Raw genomic sequence first — 26,503 nt, forward strand, 5'->3', positions numbered from 1 at the left:
GTCCATTTTAAACAAAAATAAGAAAACTAAACAAATTATGAAATGAATGAAAAAAAGGGAAAAGACATGTTAATAATTGGGAAAAATAGATTAGTTATTTCATATCCCAGAGGTAAAATTATTAGCATTTGGGGTTTTGTTGTTGTTTCACAGATTTTATTTATTTGAGAGAGAGTGAACATGAGCAGGGTGAGGGGCAGAGGGGGAAGCAGCCTCCCTACTTGGCATGGAGACCAAAGTGGGTCTTGATCCTGGGACTCCAGGATCCCAACCTGAGCCAATGGCAGAGGCTAAACTGACTGAGCCACCCAGGTGCCCCCAAATTACTGGTATTTGATAGAATTTTTCACCTTATGGCCTACAGCTTTGCCACTTGATAAGCATATTTTATTTACATGCTGATGCTGGAATATGGCTTTCTAAGCCAATCATTATAAACATTTAAAGATGAACAAAAAGTGGTAACAGCAAATACTTTGAACAAATCTTATTTCTATAGGCTGATTCATTTTGAGATATTTCTAAAGAGAACAAGGCTAAAGAGGTTTAAATCCAAATTCTTGGATGGAGAAAATACTTGGTATCTAATGTTGAATGGAAATCTAGAGGAAGAAATACTTCAGGAGGCTCCCATCACCATGGGATTGTGTGTGTTTAGACCTTTAGGAGTGAAATGATTTAGGGAATCCATAGTTTTGGAAGTTTGTCATTGACTCACAGAGCAACCTTTGAAGGTCTATTTCAACACCCCAGCTTTCTTTAAATAGTGACAGAAAAAATAGTACAAATGGATACCATCAGATAGTATGTGATATGAAATAAATACTTCCTATATATATATAGGTGTATATATATATGTGTGTGTGTGTGTATAAAGGCTGAAAAAAAATTTTTAAAGAGCTTTCAAAATTAATTCTCTATAAAGAACCAGCAAACTGAAAATAACCAAGCATATTTTAAAATATTTTCTCCCTTGCAAGATAGTTTATTATATGGTTGAAGATGCCTGGCTTGATACTAAAATAATTTATTTAATACATTGGTAAATAATTCATTTGAAATAATTTTTCTGTTCTCTCATTGTGGAAGTTACCTTTCATTTTTTCTCAATTAGTACATCTTGCACTATGAATTGGCAGGAAGAAGACATAGTAACATGTTGGGAAGGAAAACATTTCATTACCCCATGTGCTATGTTCTGAGATGAATCAGATCTATCAGAGTAATACAGCATGCTGTGCATAATAATTGAACTTAATAATAAGACATCACGGAGGTTCTGCTGTTTTCTTGAAGTGTATATGTGCATAAAATGACTCTGGGGTTATAATTAAGTACTGTTTTAAGAGAGGATAAGTATAAAGAGAGCAAATCCCAAGCATAACAATTGAATAAAGTCTAATTTTATGAACTTGTTCATTTTTGGATGAGAATACAATTAAAGGAAAATATATAAATTATTATTTTAAAGTAACAGAAAAAGCACCAAGAAATTAGTTTTTCACTTAACTATTCACAACAATTTTCTGGAATTGGAATTTAGTAACATTTGCGCAAGATTATAGACATTTAGAAATTACTAACAATTTTTCTGTCAGTTTTACTATTCTGGCCATGAACCATGGCTTATTACTTGCTTAAGTTTAATGCTATTGGAAACTATGTCTAGACCCAAATTCTAATAACAAGACAAAATATGAATGAAGAAACACCTTCATAGTTGAGTGACTGAAAAGCAGCTACATTTCTTTACATATAACACTAAAAGATATTTGGGCCAAAATTAGACCATTGTTTCCTAACAGCCATAATAATTTTTAAAGGTCAAAGTATTCACAAATTATATTATAGATGAAGAGGAGGAAAATACAAAGGATTGAGTAAATCTGATTATGAGGGTGTAATGTAGTATATTTCAATTCGAATATAAGCAAGATTATATTATACCACTGTGTCAAGAAGCATGACATCGTACTCCCCAAATCAAAATTCATGATACACCTAGAGCAAACCAATCACAAATTTCTGCATGACACTTAAGAGCCACTTGATAAAAAAAGTAACTTTTTAACACTTTATGTTAGATCTTTAGATCTGACATCAGTAGATCATTTTTATCAATTGAAGAAAATTGGCGATTAATTCATTTTTGTACTGAAAAAAATTCTGACATCCAACTTGACATCTTAGATTTACAAACTGACATACCAAAAGGAAGCAAAAGGCAAAATTTACATAGAGGAGGAAAATGGGTCCATTGGAATCAAAAGAAGTTAGTAAAATGTAGTGACATTTCCAAAAGCTGTATTTGTAAGGAAAGCTGAGGATATCATGTGAAAAGCATGTTAAATCAGTGAGTGCAAAGGCAAAATGCTGGCAAAACTCAAACACTTATAAAAAGTTGAAATTTAGGTTGGAATGATAAAAGATAGGCATCCACATCAAGGAGTTGGCAGCAACAGAGAGTGAGAAACAGATCTGAGATTTCATTTTTCTGCTCTAGATCCTAGGCATACTAGCTGGAGAACAACTCCAGCACTAACGTGTTATACTACACAAATGTGGTTGCAAAAGGAAGGAAGGGAAGTGAAGATGAAAGGGTTTAATAGAGTACTATACAGATGGTGGCCAAACATGCATGATCAGTTGTGGCTGAAGTTGACTGGAATTCCCATCTGGGAATGCTGCATACAGAAATAGAAACCACTCAATGTTTGTCCTTTACTATGTAAAAGAAAATGCTGAAAATTTAAGCATATTTGGGATAAATAGAGGTAAGATGGAAATGAGAAATAAGGGATGGAAGGAAAACCAGTGGTCTAACTAAGGAAATACTTTGCCTTGGTGTGTGTGTGTTTTAAATTTCACATTATATTCGGTTGAAGAAGTTTGATGATAGAACTTGAAATAGAGCCAAATAATGTTGTTGGCTGTAAGTTCTAAATTATTTATCCTGGAAAATCTTTAGAATACATAGTGTAGGATCAGTCCCATTCCTTCAATATGACAAAAGTACTGAAAATAAATGTCAATGTGATCCAGATCTAAAAGAGATAACTAATTTTCTTTCTTTAACCCTGCAAAAATCACTAGTGTCACAAACATTTACATTTTTTCTAATCAATGCCCCTATGTCTTCAACTTCTTTTATTTCTTGCTATTCTATCCTGTTCCCTTTGTTTCAGATCGCGAATTCACAATCTTCTTGTGTATTTTATGCTCATTTCCTTTATCTCTCACTCATCCACACTTACTTACTTTTTTTACATGAACTTTGCAATTTGGAGGGTTTTTTTTCACCTAGTTTATTTTTCAAACTCTTTTATTTATTTTGTTTAATCCATGGAAAGGAGATGATCAGTGTAATAATCAGGTATATATCATACTGCTTTTATGGTCTAAGAAATCTAATAACTTCATTAAGATGATAACATAAATGTATATTAGTAAAAATATTACTCAATTTCCAGTTGTTGCAGAGAACAGAATAAGATCAGAATTTATATATAAAATAGATTGGAGAAAAATTAGGAAGTTTTCAAAAGCTAATTAAAATAAAAAGAAATCTAATTTTTTTTCCCTAAAAAGAGTGCCAGTGACAAATTTTGAGAGAACTAGCAAGGAAGAACTACTGAGTGAATCAGGGATATTTCTTAAAAGGACTAGATAAGGGGCACCTGGGTGGCTCAGTGGGTTAAGCAAAGCTTTGCCTTCGGCTCCCGGCATGATCCCAGGGTCCTGGGATTGAGCCCTGCATCAGGCTCTCTGCTCAGCGGGGAGCCTGCTTCCTCCTCTCTCTCTGCCTGCCTCTTCCCTTACTTGTGATCTCTGTCTGTCAAATAAATAAATAAATCTTAAAGAAAAAAAAAAAAAAAGGACTGGATAAAATAATAAAATAGTATGGTGCTAACATATTCAACATTTTTGGAAGAAAAAAAAGCAGAAATTTGAATCTATAAATGTTTGGGGGAAATATTTCACATTTTGAACAACTGTTTTTCTAAACAATAATATTAAAATGTATAATAACATGTTATGTTTCAAGTATAAAATCAGAAAGCCAGATAAAATGTATAAACTACCTAATTGTAGAGGGCTTGTTTTTCTAATATAGAACAAGCTGAGTGATTTTAAATAGTCTAAATAGTTATTAAAATTTGACTGTGATGTGTTCTTCCTTCTACCTTTCTTGTGTTATAATAATGGATTCTCAAAGAATAAATTGCACACACACACACAGTTCCTGAAACGTGTAGGCGGCGCACACAGCATGAAGCCATCGCATGGTGGCATGTGGTTTCCTTATAGCAACGCCACCCTTCAATTCCATGAGACTGAGCCTTCTTCCGCATGCGCGTGATCCTCCCACAGGGTGACACAGATGCCAAGAGTGTGATTGCTTGGAATAAGCCGTGGCAGGAGGCTATATCTGATTCACTGTCTGAAGGTGAAGTATGGTGTCAACTGAGGGGATTCAAAATAAGGCATTTCAGAAGGGGCTTGCGCCCTCTCCTGTGGCCCAGTCCTTCACTCTGTAACGTGATGTGTACATATTGTCATGTGCTTCCCTGAACTTTTACCTCGGGAGCTCCCTGAAAATGCTTCACAGACCTGGTGGAGAGAAGTGCAGAACTATTCTGAGGCCATGGTATGTCAGCCCTGTTGACCTTTTGAAATACATGCCTGTAACATCTTATTTTTCAAGCATAATTTTCATAGAGTCTGGAATTTTGCTAGAAAAGAAACATAGCATATTTCTATATATGTGTGTAATACTAACATTATTAATTTGAGGGGGTTTGGCTTCATCCAACTATCATTTTGGGATGACGCATTTTTAAAGGAATGGAGTTAAAGGAAAATTGATAAAAATTTAATTTTTAAGAAGTACTCTGCTTTTAAGCAATTGTAGACAACAAAACACATAGTTGATCACTCTGAGAAATGTAGTCTAATATATCTAATTTTAAAAAATGCAGAAATTGTCATAAATATGTGACTTCAACAAGCTTTTGTTCAGTTTTTTTTTTTCTCTCAAGATATATATATGGTGATCCTATTAAAGGATGTGATAACAGAATAATAATTAAAAAAAAGATGGGTGCAAACTTTTGCATTTCCTTTAACAAACCTATCTTTAAAAAACAAAGTTAAACCCTTATTCAATTAAAAACCCTTATTCAAACCCATATACAAAAATTACCTCAAAATTAATCACAGTCACAAATGTAAGGGTCAAAACTTAAAATTTTTAGAAGAAAACATAGGAGAAAATTTGCTGGGGACAGACAGTGGTTTCTTAGCTATGACACCAAAAATCCAAGTGACAGAATAATTAGAATTTTTAGAACTTAAAAATATTTCTACTTCAAAGAAAAGCTTCAAGAAAGTGAAAAGACAACCCAAAGAATGATAGAAAATCTTGCAAATCATAAATCTGATAAGGGAATTTTATCCAGCATATATAATAACTCTTACAAATCAATAACAAAGAGACAAAAAAATAAATTAAAAATTAGGTAAAGAATGTGAATAGATTTTTCTCAAAAGGAGATATGTAGCTGGTCAATAAACACGTGAGAAAGTACTCAATTTAAGTATGCATAAGGGAAATGTAAATCAAACCAACAATTAGATACCATTTCAAAGCCACTAGAATTTGCTACAATAAAAAAGGCACATGATAACAAGTGTTGGTGAAAATGTGAAGATACTGGGATGCTTGTACAACACTGGTGGATAGTAAAATTAAACAACTACTTTTAAAAAACTCTAATAGTTTTTAAAATGTTAAACAATGAGTTGCCACATGATCCAACCGTCTACTTTTAAGCATATGCCTAAGAGAAATGAAAACATATTCATACAAAAAACTTCTACACAATGTTCACAGCAGCCAAAATGTTTAAGTATTCCAAATGTTTATCACTTTATGAATGAATAAACAAACCAGGATATAATCGTACAATGAAATATTATTCAATCACAAAAACGAATTAAGAACAAATATGTGCTACGACATGGACAAACCTTGAAAACATGATCCAAAGTGAAAGAAACCAGTCGCAGAATACCACATGTTCTATGATTCCCTTTATATGAACTGTACAAAATAGGCAAATACAGAGTCAGAAAGTAGACCGAGAAAGCAGATAGAAAGTCCTCTAGGAACCCTCTTACACTGCTGGTGGGAATGCAAGTTGGTGCAGCCACTTTGGAAAACAGTGTGGCGATTCCTCAAAAAATTAAAAATAGAGCTACAATTTGACCCTGCAATTGCACTATTGGGTACTTCCCCCAAAGACACAGATGTAGTGTAAAGAAGAGCCATATGCACCCCGATGTTCATAGCAATGGCCACAATAGCCAAACTGTGAAAAGAGCAGAGATACCCTTCAACAGACAAATGGATGGAGAAGATATGGTCCATATATACAAAGGAGTATTATGCAGCCATCAGAAAGGATGAATACCCAACTTTTGTATCAACATGGACAGGACTGGAAGAGATTATGCTGAGTGAAATAAGTCAAGCAGAGAAATTCAATTATCATATGGTTTCACTTACTTGTGGAACATAAGGAAAAACATGGAGGACATTAGGAGAAGGAATGGAAAAGTGAATTTGGGTAGTTTAGAGAGGGAGATGAAGCATGAGAGACTGTGGACTCTGAGAAACAAATTGAGGGTTCTGGAGGGGGGGAGTTGGGTGAGCCTGGTGGTGGGTATTAAGGAGGGCACGGACTGCATGGAGCACTGGGTGTGGTGCATAAACAATGAATCTTGGAACACTGAAAAAATAAAATTAAATTAAAAAAGAAAGAAAGAAAGAAAGTCCCCTAGGCACTAGGAGAGGAAAGTTAAAGAGTGACTGCTAATAAGTATGAGGGTTTTTTGGAGGGGGATGGACTGTTAAAAATGATTTTAGATTAGAGAGGTGATAGTTACACAGCAATATGAACATACTAAGAAGCACTGAATTGTACACTTTAGAAGCATGAGTTTTATACACAAATTGTACCTGATAAAGCTGTTAGGTTAAAATATTCGCGACTGACCATTACAACAACTAAAATATTTCATTATTTCCATTTTGGATTAAACAAATAATTTTTGAATGCCAACTATTTCTAGTACAGTGCTATAAGAAAAGAAATTAATTACTTTTTTAAAAAGATTTTTATTTATGTATTTATTTGACAGACAGAGATCACAAGTAGACAGAGAGGCAGACAGAGAGAGGAAGGGAAGCAGGCTCCACGCTGAGCAGAGAGCCTAAAATGGGGCTTGATCCCAGGACCCTGGGATCATGACCCGAGCCAAAGGCAGAGGCTTTAACCTACTGAGCCACCCAGGTGCCCCGAAATTAATTACTTCTAAAAAGAAAAAAAATCTAGTTGGATGAGGATAGGAAAATTAGGTTGGGTTGTATGTAAGATTAATGCAGACATAGAATAATGTTATTAAATATGAAATAATCTTAAATAGGAAACACATAGAATACTATGGAATAGATAAGAATGGATAGAATGGAACTGAACATGGAAGACAAAATAGGAAACATGACAAAATGACAAAGTCTGAATTAAAAATGGTGGTTAACCAGAAAAAGCATCAAGTAAGATGTAGAATTTGATGTGTATGTTAAAAGAAGGACAGGGTTTTTATAGGTAGGGTTGGTGGAAGAGGAGATTCTACTCAAAAGAAATAGCATAAAAAATAGGCTGGGGCCATAAATAAATGTTGGGTCCTTCAGCATTGCTAAGCCATGAGGCTCTTGTAGAGAAAGGTCAGATGATGGCAGTGGATTAGTCCATATTATGGATAGTCTCGAAAACCACATTGAAATATATATATATAACATGTAAACAAGGCAGAATAATTCAAGCTGTTTGTTTGTTATGGAATCGTAAGTATATTTGATTTAATCCAATACAGGTGAGGCATTTGACTGAAGGCATGGAAATGAATAAGACTCAATCCCTATACTCAAAAGTGACCATTTTTTGAGGCAGAAAACGAAGCCAACACTCAGTATGCAAGGTAAAATACATATCATAATTAATGGGAATCACTGTGAATGGATATGCTTTGTAGAAACTTGACTCAGGTCGAAAAATGCCAGTGGTAGTTTCCCGGTAAGAATGACACATGAAGTATGTCTCAAAAAAAGGAATAATAATAATAATAATAATAATAATGGGGAAAAGGGGGGGGGAGAGGAAGGAAAAAAAAAAAAAGAAAGGAAAACACTCTGCTTCTGAGAATATTTGAGTAACATGAACCAGATACAGTATCCTGTCTTAATGAGAATACTAGACACAATAGTTGAAATAATAGTGTTCAGATACTACATAATGGGAAGCATAGGATTCTGATCACTGAGACAAATAATGAAGCGAGTCACAAGACTGTCCCAATTTATTGCCCGGAAGCAGTTTCCAAACCACAGCACAGAAGGAGGAATCCAAAAAGAGCCCCGCCTACTCACTGAGGAGGGGAGGTACATGAGTTTAGAGAGTACAAGGCAGCTATAACACAAACACACAGGGCAGAGAGCTGGAGAGGACTCTGGGGATCTGTAGATTGGTCCCACTCCCTGGAATATTTAATCTGTCTGTATAAGAAAAAAACTTCCCACAGCTGGAGGAAGAACTACTGGAAAAAGCAGTACCACCACTGGCAATTCCCAGACATTACTCAGGTTAAGGAGATTATGTCACCACCAAGTAGAATGGAAAGTCATCATAATACATGGACAGTTTTTTAGACTTCTCAAATTAGAAGGGTTCAAAATAAGTCAAAGAACTTAAACTGCATATTCAAATAAGATCCATCAGTTTCACTGGAAAGGAATAAAACAAGATCCATATTAAAAAAAAATGTAATAATGTCTATCCTCCAATCCAAAATTATGAGTCATATGAGTCATAACTATACCTATGCGTGTACATGCAGATATACATACACACACATACATACATAAATGTATGTATATACATATATAAATGTATATATATACACACATGAAATCATAACAAGGAGAGAAGTCCAGTAATTGAATGAACAAATTCAGGTGAGAGAAGATAGGATTAAGCAGGAATGAGTATTAAAGCAGCCACTATAAAAATGCTCCATAAATTAAAGAATGTTGAGAAAAACACAAATAAAATGAGGAGAAATATGAAAATCATGAAAAAGGAATTGAAATGGAACTTCTAAAGAGAAAATATTAGAAGTGAAAAGTTAAACAGGATAAGTTTAATAGAAAAATAATACACTTTTATAGAAAAAGATGACTGACCCTAAAAACATAGCAATAGAAATAACCCAAAATAAAGTAAGAAAAAAAGACAGAAAGGGGAAAAATATCAACAGAGCTCCAATAACCAGAGGAAAAAAAATTAACTATTTTACATAAGTGTAAGAGAGTTCTAGAAAAGGAGGAGCTGGATACACAAAAAAACTGAAGAAACTATGGCTAATATTTTTCCAAATTTGAAGAAAGTCATAATCCCCCAAACCAAAGGTCAATTAATTTCAAACAGAATAATGTAAATAAGATCACACCAAAATGTTCATAACAAATGATAAAGAAAAAGAAAAAAGAAAAAAAAGCTTAAAAGTAGAGGAAAAATGATACATCAGGTAGAGAGGAAGAATGGCGTAGACTGTCATAGTGATTATCGTAATAGAAATGTAATGATAGTAAAAAGAGAAGCAGCATTACTAAATTAGAAGAAAAAAGTCAACACAGAGTTCTATATTTAATGAGAATATTTTTTAAACACTGATAAAATAAAACCTTTTGTCAGACAAACAAAATCTGCGAGAATTCATCAACAGTTATGCACTGCAAACTATAGTAAAGGATGCTTATCAAACAAAAGGCAAATGGTTAAAGATAAATTTGGTTGTTCAGAAATAGAACTATGAAAGTGATATTTGGGTAAGTAGAATTTTTTTTTATTTTGCATTTTATTCAGCATATTTAGCATTATTTAGCAATTTTAGGATATTTAGTATTTAGCATATTTTAGCATGTTTAACATGTTTCTTTCGTTTAAGCTCTCTAGAAGATAGTTAACCTGTTAAAATAAAACACTATAATGGTGTATTGTGGAGTTTATAACACATAAAAGTGAAAAGTATGATCACAATATTACATACGATACATTATTACATACTATAATGAGAGAGGAATTGAAGGTAGAATGTTCTAAGTTTCTCACAGGGTACAAGCAGTAGAATGCTGCTGAAAAGTTGTCTGTGATACTTTAAGGTGTATAGTGTAAGCCCTGAAGCAACCACTTAAAATACAAAGAAACAAAGAACTATAGGTAGCTAATAAGCCTACAGTAGAGATAGAATGGAATACTAAAAATACTCCTTTAATCTAAATTAAGGCAGGGAAAAAGATGAAAACAATGTTCGGTCAGAAGGAAAAATAAAGCAAATTGGGAGTTTTTTGCCAAATCATTTCAACAGTGACATCAATATAAATGTATATTTCCTAAACTGTAAATAAATAAATAAAAGTAGACTCCAGTAAAAAGCTAGAAACTACTAGACAATATAAAAAAGCAACACCCAGATATATGTTGTTTATGACAAGCCTGCAGATAAATCATATTACTGGTAGAAGCCTGAATGCTTTATTGCTAAAATCAGTAACAAGGCATTGTTGTCTACCTTCTCTCTCTCTTTTCAGATTTGTACTGGAGATCAGAAATTGGAAGCAATAAATAAAACTGCTTTTATTTACAGATGAAAGGATTATTCAATTGTACTATGGAATACACAAAATTATTCTTAAAACAAATAAATGAGTTTTGCAATGTCATAGAATACAGTATTACTATACAAGTATCGATTGTGTTTGTGGGTACAAGTAACAATAAATGTCACTTAAAATAGTATCACTATCATAAAATATGCTAGGATAAATAAGAAATATATCTAAGATCTTTATATTGAAAACCAACAAAATAATGCAAATATAAGAACCAAATATATAAGGAGAAGATACTCAATCTTGCTAAGGGCTCAATTCTCCTAAGATTGACTTATATTTTCAGTGTAGTTCTAATCAAAATTCAAATAGGTTTTTGAGTTTAAAAGGCTGTAATGTATATATGGCAATGTAAGGGAAGTACAGTAGCTAAATAATTTTCTTTTCTTTTCTTTTCTTTTTAAAGATTTTATTTATTTATTTGACAGAGAGAGATGACAAGTAGTCAGAGAAGAAGGCAGAGGGAAAGGAGGAAGCAGGCTCCCCGCTGAGCAGAGAGCCCACTGCAGGGCTCGATCCCAAGACCTGGGATCATGACCTGAGCCGAAGGCAGAGGCTCTAACCCACTGAACCATCCAGGTGCCCCAATAAATTTCAAAAAGGAAAACAAAACTGGAGGATTTGTATTACATGATTCCCAAGACTTCCTACAGTAATTAAGACACTATGTGCTATTCGTATAAAGATAAGTATGATGTTTGATAGAACAGAATAGTCTATAAATAGACCCATTCTTATATAGGCAATTGGATTTTAGCAGAGTATCAGGTAATTCAGTGAGGAGAAGATGACTTTTGAACATATGATACAGAAACAACTGGGCATCCATATGTAAAAACAGAAATAAATCAGAAATCTGAATATAAAAACCAAAATTACATAGCTTCCAAAGAAAATATAGGTAAAAGTGCTTATAACTTTAGATTTAACAAAAATTTCCTAAATAGGATACTGAAAGCCCAAATCATAAAAACAAAAAACAAAAAAAACAAACAAAAAAAAACCCTGATAAACTCTACTTAAAATTAAAAACATGTGCTCTTCAAAGACACTATTAAGAAAATGAAAAGGCAAGCCAGGCACTGGGGAAAAAAAATATTTGCAGAACGTATATCTGATAAAAGATTTATGTGGACCACACAAAGTTCTCAATAAGATAAATACCTATATTTTTGAATAGACAAATATTTGAACAGATAGTTATTTTATAAAAGAAGATGTCCCAGGAGCACCTGGGTGACACAGGTGTTTAGATGTTGGACTCTTGTTTTCTACGCAGGTCATGATCTCAGGGTCCTGAGACTAAGCCCCATATCAGGTTCTGCGCTCAGCAGAGTCTGCTTAAGTCTCTCCCTCCCTCTTCCACGGCTTCTCCCCTATTCTTTCTCTCCCTCTTTCCCTTGCAAATAAACAAATAAATCCTTAAAAAAAAAAAAAAAAAAAAAAGATGTCCCAACAACCAATAAGCACATACGAATATCAATGTCACTACCCAATAGAGATATGCAAATTAAAATCTCAACAAGATACCACTATATAACCCCCACAGTGACCTAAATTAAAAGGACTGAAAGACCAAATTTTGATGGAAATATGGTACAAATCAAAGTCTCATATATTGATCATGCAAATGCAATATGCTATGAGCACTTTGGAAAACCATTTATCAATATCTTAAAAGTAAATATATATTTCACATAGAAACCCCACTTTCAAGATAGTTATCGAAGGGAAATAACGAAATAAATGTATGTCCATAAAACACCTGTTCTCAAAGAGTAGGAGTATCTTTGTTCAAACTAACCAAAAAACAAATAACAACTTATATGTCCCTCCATTGGTGAATGGATAAATAAATCAAACACATCCATTCAATGAAATACTGCTCAGTAATAAAAAGTAATGAGTTACTAATACACATGATGAGGAGAAAATTTTATGGAAAATAATACATAAGAGCAATGCATCAGGAAGAGAGGTCTGAAGTGGCGTTGGGAGGAATGAGTGGGCAGATCAGATGATCAGTAAAGCCCTAAATGAAGGCTGGACCAGAAAAGAGTAAACCTACAAAGTGGCAGTTTGGACATTCATCGGCTATTTGAGTCAGTTGCCCCATGCAGCTTGTATACATCTCTAGTTTCTTTACAAATAGGATTTCTTTATGACAATCCTGGAGGACATTTCACTCAAGTAGTTTTACAAGGATGGTGGATTACACCTTGAATGAAAAAATCAGAATAATGGACAGATATCGGGGTTAAAATGCAAAATGTGGACTAAACTATCTAGATTTCAGAAAACAAACAAAATCACTTTTTTGTTGTTAAAGATTTTATTTATTTATTTGACAGACAGAGACCACAAGTAGGCAGAGAGGCAGGCAGAGACGCCCACAAAATCATTTTTTAAAAAGGGAATAAACCCGGGCGCCTGGGTGGCTCAGTGGGTTAAGCCGCTGCCTTTGGCTCGGGTCATGATCTCAGGGTCCTGGGATAGAGCCCCGCATCGGGCTCTCTGCTCAGTGGGGAGCCTGCTTCCCTCTCTCTCTGCCTGTCTCTCCGTCTACTTATGATCTCTCCCTGTCAAGTGAATGAATAAAATCTTAAAAAATATATTTTTTTAAAAAAGGGGGGGAATAAACCTCACTTATAGATCAGTTCTTTTCCACTACTACTGCTGAGCAGTATTTTTCTATCTCTTAAAACAGTTTAAGATATGCCCCTTTCCCTTTAGCCCTCATTACAGATTCTCTGTGGATACTGAAATGAATATGACATCTTGATTTTAAGCTCACATTACATATGAGAATGCAGATTTGCAAGATTAGAAGGTTATTATTCTCTTAATAAATCAATTATTTGCTGTACATGGAGGTTCATTTAGGACACTTTACAATGTGAATTCCAATTGTTCCTTCAAACTTTGTCCTAACAGACAAATATGTAGAACACACATAGCATAAAGCAATGTATGCTTATACTTAATTTTAAATTTAAAAGAAAGCTATGCAGTGGCAATAGGAAAACTAAATAAAAGTAATTTTCTACCTCTATTTCACACAATAAGTCAAGAATGGTATTCACACGTTGAATTTGGTATTCCTTATGTGTAATCTTTTAAAAAATATATAAGCCATTCAATTACATTTTCGGCACAGGATATTAAAATGTGAGAATAGTAAGTTAAACTCAATTTTATTTCTCCTTTAAAATCCTTGCACTTGATTTTTTTTCTTTCTAACTGAGCATTTTTGAGCAACTGACTTCATTTGGAATGTAACTCTTATGTCACATATAGAGTATCTACCATGTCTTCCTACAAAGGGAAAATCAATGAAAATAGCATGAAGAGCCCCAGTAAGCCTGTTTTTGATGAATTATGTCCTTAAAGATATACCTGTATGTGGTTCAAACTGTATTGATCAGTAACAACTGTTTCTGTAATATCAATAATGCACTATTCTCTTGAACTTCCCCTGAAGTGACAGGGTTTAATCGAGAGAGCCCTAAACAATAAATTGACTACCAAGAAGGAGACAGAATAATGAAATTGACTCAAACTTCTAAAATAAATAATAATTCCAAACTTGAGGAAAACATATTGATGTCTCTGTTTGCTCTGCCTTCTTTGGACTTGTATCGTTCATAATAAGCTGCTTACCAACAGGATTATTACTTCACCAAGTTTAAGCTCCTATTGAGACTACTGACATTTACTTTTCTATATGCTATTCAATATCAAGAAATTAAAAATGAATAGAAATCATTTTGAAATGTCATGATCACTCTTTTCAAGTCTTCTTCTATTATAACATGCAATCTTTGAATAAACTCTTCCTATTAGGTTCAATCCACTTTTTTCTTATGTTTTGTTTGATCACCAATTAAGTTCATGAGGAACTCAAATACTTTAAAAGGCTTTCTGTAGAGGAAGAATATTCCCATTCTAATGTTATCTATTATTGGGGAAATCATTTGTCTACTAAATGTTCAAATCACAAATAAATTACCCCAGTGCCAGAGATGACCTGTGGAAAACTCATATTCCTTCTTTTCAAAATGTCTGCACCAGTCTGTGGATAGTTCTGAGTCAAATTTCTCAATTATTCAGAGAGCGTAGTCTTGCAATTAAAATCTTTGAATCTATTTTATAAATTTAAAAATCCCAAATACATTATTCTTTCAAAATATTTTCTAAAATATTTTAAACAGGGGCACCTAGGTGGCTCAGTCAGTTAAGCACCTGCCTTTGGCTCAGGTCATGGTCTCAGGGTCCTGGGATCGAGCCCCACATCAGGCTCCCTGCTCAGCGGGGAGTCTGCTTCTCCCTCTCCCTCTGCCCCTCTACCTGCTTATGCTCTCTCTCTTCAATCTCTCTCTCAAATAAATAAATAAAACCTATAAAAAATCAAATATTTTAAACAGAAAAATTTGAATAATGTTTTACACATTTAAGCCCCCACTTTTAATCTATAATTTCCATAACCATACCAATAACCTTCATTTGTCAGTATAATCATTGGATAATACAAACTCTCAGCCCAGGTATGACCTATCTGCTCTATCACCTAGCTCTCCTTTCAGCATCTTGCTTGTAAGTTTACTATGACAGGAGCTTTGTTATATTAGCTTAGAATTGTGACTCCTGCTTTGTCCACCTAAAAATTTTTGAAAGAAAATGACAAATTTTGACAAAATTTGTTCTAGCAGTTCTGCTGCATTTTCTAAGACTCCATAAATCATTAGTTCATTCCTTGGTTTTAAACTCTTAACTGCCTTATCTGTGTTATGTCAAGATCAGAACAAATTGGCTAAGAACTTGTAATGAATAGGTTAATGGTCCAAGGCTCTCTAGACAATCCAGGGATAAATTGAGGGTTCATACATCAGTGATCAGAATACTAGCTTTGGCATCTGACAGGACTCGGACTCTAGCTCTGTCACTTAATAGCTGTGCTTTCTATTAAGTCAATCTTTTTTAATATCATTTTTTCCAAATATGGAAATGGGGACACCAGTTAGTGAATGACGATTAAATGAGATGTGCCATAACTAGGGTTCAAAAGATTTTTCAGCAGAGAAGTGCTCAGTGAATGCCAGCTGCCTCTCTCTTCGTCATCATAATATAGGAACAGTAGTTTAATTACTCATGTTGTATCTGATTTCCATTGCTAGGAATGCCTTTTCTGTAATCTCTTCCATTTGATTCTCTTGTTAGGGCAACTTGTCACTAATACGAAAAATTAAGTTGAACCCACTACTTTCAGGCTTGTAAGCATTTTTTTCCATTAACTTTTTTAAAAATGGCAATGAATATATGCTGAAAGACTAAGCCAGTTATACCTCTTTACAGTTGATGCTTTGTTCCCTCAGATTAGCACCAATAGCATGGATATGTAAGCAATGGGTATTATTTAATTAATAATAATTTTTTGGAAATGGAAGTTTTGCTCATATGATTGCTTTCCTGTTGGGCATGATGTCTTAAAAAGTGATTCATTTAAACCAAAACTCAATTATTACACCTCAAAATACTAGGTCTTTGACATATGTTTTATCACATTAATCTTTTATAAACCTTTAAAGATTGTTAATCAAACATCTCTCTATCATATTTGAAATACTGCCATATGAAGACCCCTGCTCAGTGGGCATGATGGGGGAATGGTAGAATGTTCATCATTTCTAAGACTGATTATGATAACTCATAATTTCCTATTCTCCTGGTCAGCTGCACCAGAAAATAGTGCTTAAAATGAATGAAGAAAAGAATCCTCACTTTCCTCGCTTAGTTTAGATTAACCGGCTGCTTCCCTCTTGCACCTGCTTTCTATACCTGGTACTACTTCTAGAAGAAAAACAAATAACCCATCTTTTAGTAACCCTTCAGTAACCCTTTGGTACCATTTTAGATTAAAACACTATTCAGCACCTACTTTGACCCAATTTTGGTTTCAGATGCCGGGGACAGAGGATTTACTACATGAGATTAGCTGTTCACTATATAGAGTTTGATGACAGAATAAATTTTGTGGGGGGGGGAGAAATAGAAATTTGGGGCTTGCACCAGTTCAAGCTGAATGTGCTAGTCAGATGGAGAGTAAGGGGAGCCTTTGGGAGTAATTAAAATAAGTAATGTCATGGAGGCAGGAGAGAGCACATTTTAGTCCAAGAATCCCTTTTAAATTATTAAAGCTAAAATATTAGTAAATGGGATGCATGACAGATTAATGATAATAATAATAATGCCATTAGTATCTACTTATTAAATAGTCTGTATGTGACAAGTAATATTGGCTGGTTTCATATACATTGCTTCCATCAATCTTCACAATCTCACATTTCCAATTTTTACTTTAAAACTTTATTTGTTCATTTCAGAGAGAGAGAGAGAGATCACAATGTGATGGGCAGAGAGAGAGGGAGAGATATTTTCAAGCAGACTCTGCATTAAGCATGGAGCCCAATGTGGGGTCCAATCCCACAACCCTGAGATCACAACCTAAGCCAAAACTGAGTTGGTTGCTCAGCTAACTCCACGACCCAGGCATCTTGGCACTTATTATTTTTATTCCCATTTCACACATGAGGAATTTGTAGTACGGAAGTATTAATTAGCCTCCCTATGATCACCAGCTAGAAAGTAGCAAAATGGCAGAGCCTCATTTCAAACCCAGGATCCTCTGATTACTGTGCCAGAAGAATCTCTTGTGAAATTCTTCTAAGACTTGGAACATTCCTGTCTTGGCCAAAGGGACTTGGGAAAGGACCTAACTCTCATAAAATTTGGAGGCATCACTACAGGCCTAATGGCGTAGGTGTTTGGACTGAAGAGTGCTGCGTCCTCTCAAACCACATAACACAGACAGTTACATGTGGAATAAAGATAAGATGGTACTATATTTCAAAGATGAGTAGTCTGCTCCTTTCTCCACAGCATTTACAGGGCATCGTGTCCCTTCATTGTCTTGAGGGAAAACTACTCTTAGAGTCTACACTTACCTAGTCATGCCCCTCCTAATATCTTCTCTCTGCTCTCAATAGCTAACCTTCTAGACAAGGTTCTTCATTAATTTAAGATTTGGGATCTGGCTCTCCACATCCCAATCCCCTTCATTACTAGATGGCATGTCCTGGCCTCTCAGTCTCCTGATATTCACATTTTCAATGAGCTTTTAATCCTTTCCACCTCAGCCACTCACTCTCAGTGTCACAAAATGGGATACCTATACCTAAAATCCCATTTTGAAATGTTAACTCAAATACCCTTCTGTCTCACCACAGACTTCTTTCCCACTACTGGCTCAGTTATCTCACTCAGTCTTTTATGTGACTCTATCAGTATCATTACACCTGGTTTTCTGGTCTTTGTTTCATTTCCCATCCTGCTTGGTATCAGTGGCAAATTAATTATTCTCTTACCACCATCTTGCAGTCTCGTGCTGTTTTATTCTTTCTACACTACTTGGAAAATTCCATCCTGGATTAGTACCACCATGAGTTTTCCTGCTGGAGGTCTAGAGAAAATCATGTAGTCCTCTGAAGAGTCATAGTCAATAACCTCAAAGTCTCAGCAATACTGAGTACATCCAATGCATTTCTCTAGTTGTTATTCTTCACCATTCAAAATAATGACTATATCAAACCCTCCTTACTTCCCTCTACCCCATGATTATATTGTTGCCCATTATTTTTAATACTATCATCCTTCTCACAGCAAATACTTTAATTTCCCATCATCAAGCCAATAAAATCTTTAAGCATTAGCATCCATCCTTTCCTCTCCTTCTTGTGATATAATGTGAAAGATACTCCTTTCCTTTTAAAAAACGATCTTCTATACTGGATTGCTGTCCCCATTTCTGCCAATTTTCTCCAGAATTTCATGTTACCATTAAAAAAAAAAAAAAAACTCCCCTGTTCATTTCACATCTTTCCCTTTATGCATTCCTATTTATGTTCTCAATCTCATAGCCAAATTCAAAAAGAATATTCTGCATTTGTTGCTCTTATTTCTTCCTCTATCATTCCTATGACAATGTGATTTTTGGGTCACTGCTCTATCAATGCTTTGTTGCTAAGGCAACTTGCGATACTCTTGTTTAGTTCAAGGAGATACTTCATAATTCTCATCTTACTGAACTTTTAGCACTTTCTTAAAACACTGTCTTCTTCTGTTGGTTCCTAAAAATGATCTCATTTTCGATGTGTTCCTTACTTCTCTGTTTCTTCTCAGTCTCCTTTCTCAATTGTCCTTCTCTACCCAACCACTAAAGTTCAGAGAACTTCAGGTTCTTTCTGTTCAGGACTTTCTTTTTTACTTCCAATGATCTCTTTAACAAACAATCTCATTCTCTATCACGATCTCTATCATTTGTGGCCATGTAAAAGCCAATCACTCCAATTTCAATTTTTGTCCAGTACTGGGTTCCAGAAACACAGATATTCTATCCATTTTATATATTTTGTAGGCACTTCAAGCCAAACATAACAAAAATTAAAAAGACTATCATTTTGGTTCTTCTGTTCTCATCTCTAACTCATCCAGTGCACTCTCTTCTCTAACCAGCTGTGAAATCCATGTGCTTGTCTCCATCTTTTACCAGACCCTTATACCTTCACCCTTTTTCCTTCCTAAACTAGTGTAAAATCTGCCAAATTGGTTTCCCCATAACTTCTTTCTACGTCTGTACTTTCTACACATAAATCAGAGTGATGATTTTACTTTTTTTTTTTTTTTTTTGAGGGAGAGCGAGAGGGAGACAATGAGAGAGTGAGTGGGCAGGGCAGGGGCAAAGGAGAGGGAGAGAGAGAATCTTGGTCAGGCTCCATGTCCAGTGCAGAGGCCGATGCGGGTTCAGTCTCATAACCCTGAGGTCATGACCTGAACTGAAATCAGGAGTCGATGCTTAACTACCTGAGCTACCCAGGCACCCCCAGAGTGATGGTTTTTAAAAATATTTATTTATTTATATGACAGAGATAGAAAGAGAGAGCATACAAGCAGGAGAAGTGGCGGGGCGGGGTGGGGAGGAAGCAGGCTCCCCACTGAGCAGGGAGCCTGATATGGGATTCAATCCCAGGACCCTGGGATCATGACCTGAGCTAAGGCAGATGCTTAAAAACTAAGTCACCCAGGCACCCCAGAGTGATAACTTTTAATGGATATCTAACCTTATCACTTTCCTGCCTAAGGTTCCCCAGTGGTTTCTCATGGCCCTTAGAATAAAGGCGAATTTCTTAAATAGTGTCTATAAGGTCCTTCACTCATTGTGGCAGTATGATCTCTACTGTCCTCTCTGCTTTCTGTGCTCCATTTCAGTTCAACATGGGTGCCAGGCAGTGCCCTATCTCAGGACTCTTGGACCTGTTCTTTCTGCTGCCTACATTGCTCCTCCTTACATCACTACCTAAGGCCTCAGGTCAATTCTAATAGCAAATCCCCAGTGCAACCCCCTTCCCTTCTATGACAATGGCAGCTCTGCCTGTTCCATGTAAACCGAGATACGATTTTGTGCTTTATTCTGTATATCGCTCAGAAAAACTTGTAATTATAGCACAGCGTAGGTGTGAGTTTCATGATCCCCAGCACCTTGTAACAAAGTTCCTGGCCCGTAAATATTTGTAACTGGAAGAATGTTGCTTACATTAAACTTCTTTTAGACTAAAATTACTTTTCTTAAGCGTTTCTTTTGTTGTCATTATTCAGATTAATTATAGCCTATAATTGAAAATTATTGCAGGAGCAAAGCCAAGGTGAGGTTTTCATTCTCCTTAGTGATGCCACATATCATGGAATCATTAGTTCTAGAATAATGCATCCAGACTTACAAATGAAGATTCAAGAGATGAACTTTGGTCTTTTCTATGCTTTTCACTCAAGGATGTCGTCAAAACACAAACAGAAATGTAAATGATAACAGGAGACTATGAGAAACTGTTGCCATCTGAACAAGTCAGGTCACATTCTTTTTTTTTTTTTTTTTAAGATTTTATTTATTTATTTGACAGAGAGAGATCACAAGCAGACAGAGAGGCAGGAGGCAGGCAGAGAGAGAGGAGGAAGCAGGGTGCCGGCTGAGCAGAGAGCCCGATGCAGGGCTTGAACCCAGGACCCTCAGATCATGACCTGAGCTGAAGGCAGCAGCTTAACCCACTGAGCCACCCAGGCGCCCCGTCAGGTCACATTCTGAATGGGAGGCTCAAACTCCCAGATAAGCAAAGCAATTCTGAATTACAGCACACCTCTCTTTTTCCCACAGCAAATTCCCATGATGCAGAAGACAATAATATCATTAGGGGGAAAAGGAGCAGATGCTTTTTTTCTCCTTCAAATAGTTCTGTCTCTAGTAAGCAAGCAGTTGTAGCCCTTCAAGATTTGTTTTATTTTTGCAAAATTACTCTGAAAGTATTTGCAGAGAATATTATTCAGGTAACTAACTCCAAAAATGCTATCATACGGAATAGAACCCCTCATATTTATAACTTACAGTACTTATAAAAATGTACATTTGATTATAAATGATGCTATGGTAATATCATCAGACAGAATACAGGCTATTCACAACTTGCAAGGGCTTAAAGAATGCCTGTGTTAAATGCCATATACTTTTTTTTTTAACCCATTAAAGTAATATCTGTAAGTAAATGAGGATATCAATTAAATACAATACTTTTCCTACATATTAATTAGTAGCTCAATGAACAATGTGACTTAAAAATATGCAGAATGACATAAGTAACAGGTTTTTTCATCCATTTTAATATAATGTCTTCAACGAAAAATGTACCATCTCACTTTGCTCTGAAAGGAAACTGTTTTTTAATTTCAAGTTCTGCAAAACTTACGGATGAGTTCTGTCAATGAAAGAATATCAAGACCTTGACTTTATGGTTAACACACCAAACAAAATGAACGCCTTCATTAATTACATGTGTTTTCTAACTTTTAATTCTACTGTTATTGAAATATAATTTTCCTTTAATTGTATCACTCATTTCACCCTTCCTTCTTCAAATAATTAGATTACCCAAATTACTTATCTCCAAAGTAAAATCTATCCGATGTTGACAGACAGGAGTCCCATGTCAGGAAGATTTCTCACAGCATGTAATTAGTTCAGTTCAACCCACCAGCAATATCAGAAAATGATATATAGCCTGTATCCTAATGATAGCAGAAAACTTGCACCGTCTTTATTTGCCAAAGCATCCATGCTCTTAATTTCATGAGCATATTTTTAGTTGCAAGTAACTTGGGAAAAGGTAATAGGTGACAAAGTCAGAAAGAAAAGTGTAAAAATATGGTACAGAACTCTAGCTATATATAATACCTAGAAAATGTATAGAAAAGTGCATTTGCATTCTAACAACACCTGTGACATTTAGACGTTCTATAGAATTTCTGCTCTCAATCTTTGCCTGCATTATATGCCAGTATCAGTTCTCTCTGGATAGAGTCAGAGACCATAAAATAGTGGAGTGCTTAGAGGACATATGGAAAAGCAAGGAATAAATTTCTATGCTTTTCTGCTTTGTAGAATTCTTGTTCGAAAAGCAGACAATGAAATTATAATTCCGTTTAGAAAAAAACTTGGAAATCCCCAATCAAAATCTTCAACCTTAACAACACCCAAAAAAGGAAAACAAAAAAATGCAGCTTTATAAAAAAAATGCAGCTTTATAAAAGTTTTGCTTTATAATATACTCATCAGCAGGCCCAACAGTCTCCTAACACCAAGCATTAGATAGATAGATAGATAGATAGATAGATCTATCTAATGCTTGGTGTTAGGAGACTGTTGGGCCTGCTGATGAGTATATTATATATATATATATCTATATATATCTCTATATATATATATCTTATGAAATAAACTCACTTTATATAGATACACAGTGTCTGCTCATTAACACAGCAAATATCCTTGATTTCCATTTAACGATCTCACTAGCGTACAACAGATTCTTATTCACATAGTTCACTACACACTTATTATAGATTTTTTTTTTTTCTGGCAACATTTATCTTTCTTGTTTTATGAACCAAAGCCATTTTATGTTTTCTACCTCTTCTCTATAAAATTCTCATAATTACTGGATTTCAAAGGCTCCTGGCCGCTGGACACTTGACAATAGCTTATTTGTAACTGATGTTGAAAGAAAAGCGATGTTGGGATTAAAGACCTACAAAATAGCCCAATGTCTTTCTTTCTGCTTCTGGGTTGGCATGTGTGGCATTGCATGCTTATGCACAAAGAAAACGCAAGATGTCATTTATTTACAGAAGTACACTGGCTATAGGCAGGGTGCAAAAAAAAAGTGTAAAGAGAAAAGGTAGATGTTTGGCAGTTCTTCAGAAGTTACGTCTCAGAGAATGACAGGACTGACTGGAAAATCAGAAAACAAGTTTCTCCAGGAGACAGGGCTATCAACGCCCCTGGCCTCACACGGGCACTCACCATTGTCTGTAGTCCCACCAGGAAGCTGTTCCTGACCGTCAGATGGGCAGACTACCGCAAAGTCAGGGCCCCGGCCTCCCGGCTCTGCCTACGTGGAGAATGGCGGCCACTCAGCCTTCTCAGGAAGTGACACTTCTCAGGAAACTGCTCTTGGCCTGCAAAGAAAAGGGCATTCCTTAGACAGAGACCAAAAAATCACTCTGACTGCACGTGAATAATCTACATACACAAAATCAATTTGTAAGGGTAATTCTTAGGTTTCGGTATTTAAATTCCACGAGTTTTAAAGGTTGTTGTTGGTTTCTTTTTTTCCTGGAAAATAGAAATAAATGGAGGCAACTGATACAGTCATGCATTTGAAGGTATAACAATGTTGGCTTAAGATATACAAAACCCCAAAAGGGTATGGAGGTAGCAGGCTCAACAAGATTCTGGCCCTGATGTTCTAGCCAATGGATTTAATTTTCTTGGGATATTCAAATTAGAGTAGTTAAGTCTGATGTGACCATGTATTGGGTATTTATAGTCTGTTCACATATTATAGCACACATTAAGGATGCGGGTAGCTGTGGAAATAAATTCAACTTTATGGAAAAATTTTCCTTTGTTAAATGATAGATTGTTACTTCTACAAGGAAGAAGGAGATAACACGACTGCTAGGTATAACTCCTTTGCCATTCCTAGGGTTTCCTTCCATTTTATGGGCACTCCACTGGTATAGCAGTCCAGGCAACATCTGCCCTAGGGAAGGTGAAATGACTTCCTGATCACTGAGCTGAGAAAACATCTGGATCATCTTAACAAGGACGACTCTCATCTCTTTCTCTTGAGAGTTGGCCTCCCCTCAGAAAATACATCTTCTGGGTCGCCTGGGTGGCTCAGTAGGTTAAAGCCTCTGCCTTCAGTTCAGGTCATGATCCCAGGGTCCCAGATGGAGCCCCGCATCGGGCTCTCTGCTTGGCGAGGAGACTGCTCCTCTCCAACTCCACCTGCTTCTCTGTTTACTTGTGATCCGTCTATCAAATAAATAAATAAAATCTTAAAAAAAAAAGAAAAGAAAACGCATCTTCTTTACTGTGTTCCTATACTCAGCTTACTCAGGAGTGGGTAGTGTCCAGGAAAGAAGGGGTGTGTAGGGATGGTGGCCATGAACAGGAGATGGAGGGGAAGCACAGCAGCAGTTCTAGGACCAGAACAGTGACCCTTGTCTGGAAGGTAGGACCTGCGGAGAAGTGAATCCGAGGAGATACGGGAGAAGACAGACCACGCAGGAGGGGCCGGCTCCCGGGAAGCAGCAGAGCCCCAAATCCGAACTTTTAGAAGTTGTTTCCATGGAGGGACATCACTCCAGACTTTAAGCAGGAGTGGAGCCCTCATGGGGACAGCGTGGTCTCAGGTCCCGCAGGGTCACAGAAAGACCGGGGTGTCTGAGTGCAGTAGAGCTCCCAGGTATCAGGGCGGGGAAGTCGGCTGCAGAGATGGAGCCGAGGAGTGAGCTGGCAGCTCGGGGTTACCTTAAACTGTGATCTGAGACACAGTCAGACCACTGTTCTTCGAGCAGGGACCCCACAAGTGACAGATCCAGGGAGACTCAGCTTCCTCCCTGGGAGGAGTGGCGCAGGAGTGCGCTGCAGGAATCTGCTGGGTTTGGAGACTCCAAATGGGGCAACTATGCGCCAGAGACAGAAATCCTTGATCACCGGCCCGGCCGGTGAGCACCAGCGCGGCCAGAGACCATGGAGAGGGGAGGACAGACAGCTTTTCTCCAAGGGCACACGGAGGACTGCGCCCCAAGCTCTCGGTTCCTCCAGCCAGAGACTGGACGGCTGCCATCCGCATTCCCATCCTCCAAAGCTCTACGCTTAGGGGAACAAAAGCTCCCAAGAGCGAACCCAAGCAGATTAATTAGCCTGGCCCCTGGCAAGGGTGGGGAAATTCTGCCTCGGGCAAAGACAGTTGAGAATTGGGGCAACAGGCTCCTCCTGCAGAAGATCAGCAAGAACATCCAGTCAAGACCAAGTTTACCAATCAATGCGAGCTGCAAAACCTCAGATATATGGGAATATAGCATATGGAATTCATGATTTTTTCCCCATGATTATTTAGTCTTTCAAATTAAATTTTTAAATTTTTTTTCTTATTCTATTTTTTTAAGTTTCCTCTTTCCTCCTTTAATCTTTTATAACTATTTTATCTTATCAATACTTTAAAAAAATCTCTTAAAATTTTCATTGTTATAGTCATAATTCTATCCCTGCATTGTATTTAACCTTATTTTTTGAAAACATACAGGTTTTTCTTTCTTTAAAATTTTGGGACACAGTTTCTTCTAACAGTTCAAAACATACCCTAAATCTAGTGCATGGCTTTGTTCTAGTCTCCAGTCTGATCACATTCATTCCTTTCTTTTTTTTTTTTTTTTCCCAATTAACTTCTTATCAATTCCTCTTAGAATCTTTTAAAATTTTCATTTTTACAGTCATATTCTATCCTTTCATCGTGTTTACCCTTATTTTTGTATATATAAGTTTTTCTTTCTTTAAAAATTTGGGATGCAATTTCTACTAACAGACCAAAATACACCCAAAATCAAATGTGTGGCTTTGTTGTAGTCACCAATCTAATATATATCTCTAAATCTATCTATATCTATGTCTATATCTCTCTATATAGGTAGATATAGAGAGATATAGACATAGATATAGATAGATTTAGATATATATAGATTGTTTTTTCCCTCCTTTCTTCTCCCCCAGGTTCAGGTCTCTGCTGATTTGTTTAGTGTATATTTTTTCTGGGGTCATTGCTACCCTTTTAGTATTTTGTTGTCTCATTCATCTGTTCTTGTCTGGATAAAATGACAAGGTGGAAAACTCATCTCAAAAAACAAACAAACAAACAAACAAACAAACAAAAAACAAGAGCCAGTACTGATATGGCAAAGAAGAAGTCAACCTCTCACTCTCTGCAGGTAATATGATAATTTCTGTGAAAAACATAAAAGACTCCACTCCAGAACTGCAAGATCTCATAGAGGAATTCAGTAAAGTGTCAGAATAGAAAATCAATACACAGAAATCAGTTGCATTTCTATACACCAACAAGACAAAAGAAAGAGAAATTAATTAAGGAGTCAATTCCAATAACAACTGCACCGAAACTAGGTAAGACACCTAGGAATAAATCTAAACAAAGAAGCAAAAAATCTGTACTCAGAAAACTATAGTAAAGTACTCATGAAAGAAGCTGA

The 26,503-nt window shown here is 35.9% G+C and overlaps 1 protein-coding gene across 1 annotated transcript in view; it reads right to left on the reverse strand.

Annotated features, from left to right (window-relative positions):
• Window positions 1-26,503, reverse strand: part of TENM3 (teneurin transmembrane protein 3) — a 2,451,411-nt gene that overhangs the window by 1,128,620 nt on the left and 1,296,288 nt on the right. Inside the window, exon 6 of the mRNA XM_082715814.1 lies at window positions 23,253-23,407. The gene's annotated coding sequence lies outside the window, so the exon portion shown is untranslated. The remainder of the gene's footprint in view (window positions 1-23,252; window positions 23,408-26,503) is intronic.

Source organism: Mustela nivalis (genome assembly GCF_964662115.1).
Source record: "Mustela nivalis genome assembly, chromosome: 20".
Taxonomy (NCBI): Eukaryota; Metazoa; Chordata; class Mammalia; order Carnivora; family Mustelidae; genus Mustela; species Mustela nivalis.